This window comes from Limulus polyphemus, unplaced genomic scaffold (genome assembly GCF_000517525.1).
Source record: "Limulus polyphemus unplaced genomic scaffold, Limulus_polyphemus-2.1.2 Scaffold5147, whole genome shotgun sequence".
Lineage (NCBI taxonomy): Eukaryota > Metazoa > Arthropoda > Merostomata > Xiphosura > Limulidae > Limulus > Limulus polyphemus.
In genome coordinates this window covers 6,308-9,696 of record NW_013670757.1, presented here as the reverse complement: position 1 = coordinate 9,696, position 3,389 = coordinate 6,308, and the positions used below count along the sequence as shown (strand labels likewise).

The 3,389-nt window shown below is 38.0% G+C and overlaps 1 long non-coding RNA gene across 1 annotated transcript in view; it reads right to left on the bottom strand.

Annotated features, from left to right (window-relative positions):
- LOC111089062 overlaps positions 1-3,389 on the bottom strand; it is an 8,173-nt gene that overhangs the window by 3,385 nt on the left and 1,399 nt on the right. The window contains exon 2 of the long non-coding RNA XR_002613415.1: positions 1,839-1,927. This is a non-coding gene — a long non-coding RNA (uncharacterized LOC111089062). The remainder of the gene's footprint in view (positions 1-1,838; positions 1,928-3,389) is intronic.

The following is a 3,389-nucleotide window of genomic DNA, read 5'->3' as shown; positions in this document are numbered from 1 at the left end:
AAACTGCTAAATTAGGGACGGCTAGCGCAGATAACCTTCGTGTATCTTTGCGCGAAATTCAAAAACAAACAAATACTCAGAAATTCAGATTAAAAAAATTAGCAATTACCGATTCGAAAATATAAAATAGTGCTGCGTAGGAAGACGAAAAAGAAGTTCCAATATTTGAAAGTAATCATTAACACTTAAAGTAGAGAGTTAATAAGAAAGTTTTTTTTTTTATCATTGCTTGATTTTCGTTTTATCTTGATAACATAATATATGCCCCCCAGTGGCACAGCGTTATGTCTGCGGACTTACAACGCTAGAAACCGGGTTTCGATACCCGTGGTGGGCAGAGCACAGATAGCCATTGTGTAGCTTTGTGCATAATTAAACAAACAAACATAATATATATATGGCTTAATAGTCACAAACTGTTAGTCAATTTTAGTTTCTCCTTCACGAGTTCGCTGATTCTGCTTCGTCGGGATTTAGGTCCTTGTTAGGACCTGGGAGGGTCAGGTGCAATCTCGACCTCTTCCTCCCTCAGTATGGGTGTGGTGTGCACTGTCAAAAGTTGACATTAAAGAGGGTATTGTCTTCACGAATGTTTATCATATGAATTCAGCCCCCCTATCAGGGCCATGTTATAGGATGATATTTAATACCTCTATCAGGGCCATGTTATAACATGATATTCAATTCCCCTATCAGGGCCATGTTATAGCATGATATTTAATTCTCCTGTCAGGGCCATGTTATAGCATGATATTTAATTCTCCTGTCAGGGCCATGTTATAGCATGATATTTAATTCCCTTATCAGGGCCATGTTATAGCATGATATTTAATTCTCCTGTCAGAGCCGTGTTATAGCATGATATTTAATTCTCCTATCAGGGCCGTGTTATAGCATGATATTTAATTCTCCTATCAGGGCCATGTTATAGCATGATATTTAATTCTCCTGTCAGGGCCACGTTATATCATGATATTTAATTCTCCTGTCAGGGCCATGTTATAGCATTATATTTAATTCTCCTGTCAGGGCCATGTTATAGCATGATATTTAATTCTCCTATCAGGGCTGTGTTATAGCATGATATTTAATTCTCCTGTCAGGGCCATGTTATATCATGCCCGTTTTGTGGACAAACAAAAGGTCTTCAAACTTCCGTGAGAAAAACAATATATGTTTTATTAAATGTAATGGTTCTATGTACGACAGTGTGATGGTTCTATTACGACAGTGTGATGGTTCTATGTACGACAGTGTGATGGTTCTATGTACGACAGTGTGATGGTTCTATATACGACAGTGTGATGGTTCTATGTACGACAGTGTGATGGTTCTATATACGACAGTGTGATGATTCTATATACGACAGTGTGATGGTTCTATGTACGACAGTGTGATGGTTCTATATACGACAGTGTGATGGTTCTATACCGTGGTAGCTGGATTCATGATTTTTTTCACACCATTCGTTTTCGTTTTGCAAATTCATATGTACTTGTCAACAGTTTTCTTGTCAATAAAGGTAACAGCTGCTCCAAGCTTTTTTAACATATATGTAATATATATAATGAAAGACATCTTACTGGGTGACGTTTCTTTACTGACGAAAAATTATCCAACAATGATTGTGAATGAATTTTAATTTTCTCTCTTGAGCTGTTTTCAAGAGTTTTATTTATATATTTTAAGTTGAACACCCTTTTAACTTTGAATTTTGAATATTTGTTATTAATGGCTCACTTTGTTGTCCTATATTTTTTATATATATACATTATATTGTGCGAACATTAATATATAAAACAGGATCAAAATCAATTGCGTAAAACAGCGCCACCTACCTATTGGTAGGCAGTTGAAACAATCCGTAAAGGTTTTCCACAGTTTGATGCTATACCTTCTTTTACACTCGTCGTAAAATCCGTAGATTCTGCATGTTTGAACAAGAAGTAATATTACACAGCCAGTTTGAAAGTAATATTAAACACCCGTCTAATAATAAACTATTGGTTCGAAAAAAAAAAAAAGACTAAATCAATATTGAAGACTACAGTAAAACGAATCGTTGTGCTTAACTTCGAGTTCGATGTTGTTCGCTAACTTGGGAAACTTGAATTAAAGTTAGGACTTAAGTTGACCGGGGCCGTATTAAAATATTTAACATAGTGACAACTTAGAAATCTTATGACATTTTTAATAAACTCTAGCGGTGATTTTATAAAATAATCAGTCGCTTGTTTTGTTTTAATGCAAATGAAGATAATCGGCAGCTATCTGCTTTCTGTCCACTACAGGGAACCGAACCCCGGATTTTAGCGCTGGCCCTCTGGGGGTTAGTCAGCTCATTCGCAGTATCTAAAATAAATAATAATTGATTTTTTTGTTGTTGTTGATTTCCTCGCAAAGCTACTCAAAGGTTATCTGCGATAGTTGTCTCTCATTTAGAAGTGGTAGACTAGAGGGAAGGCAGCTAGTCAACAACACCCACCGCCAACTCTCGGGCTACTCCTTATCAGCGAATAATGGGATTGACCGTCACATTATAGCGCCCTCACGACTAAAAGGGGTATGCATGTATGTTCAGCGACGGGTTTCGATCTCGCGGCGCACGGATTGCGAGCAGAGCACCCTAACCACTAGGTCATGCCAGGCTAAATAATAATTGAAGCTGCACATAGTGATAAACAAGTAACTATGAAAATAATATGGTAATATTGCTTTCGGTCCTCTGGTTGGGTTTCTTTTGTTCTGAATTTTGCTCAAAGCTACACGAGGGCTATTTGCCGTAGCCGTCCCTTATTTAGCAGTGATAGACTAGAGGAAGACAGCTAGTCAACAACGTCCACCGCTAACTCTTGGGCTACTCTTTTTACCAACAAATGGTGAGATTGACCATCACATTGTAACCCTCAGAGTGCGAGTCGAGCGTCTCTTAACCACCAGGCCATGCGAGGTCCTCTTTCGTTTTTTTAAGCACAATGAACTCTATCCTGTGGCTACCACAGGGATCTACCCCGGAATTTTTGAATTATAAACCCTCAAACGTACCGCTTAACCATCGGGGGCATTTTTATTTAGTTAAAATAATAATCTAAATAAAATCATATCAAGTCCTCAAAGATTTTAATATTGAAATAAACAAAGAAATTGAATATTTGAATTACGAATACACAGAAACAAAACCCACTTATATCTCCGCATGCCCGAGTTTTCTGGCTTGTTATTAGAATTGGTTTCATTTATTCCTTCGAGAACAATTTATTTCTTCACAAGACTACGAGATTCCAAACTAACAGGGCCCCGGCATGGCCAGGTGGTTAGGGCGCTCGACTCCCAATCTGAGGGTCGTGGGTTCAAATCCCCGTCCCACTAAACATGATCGCCCTTTCAGC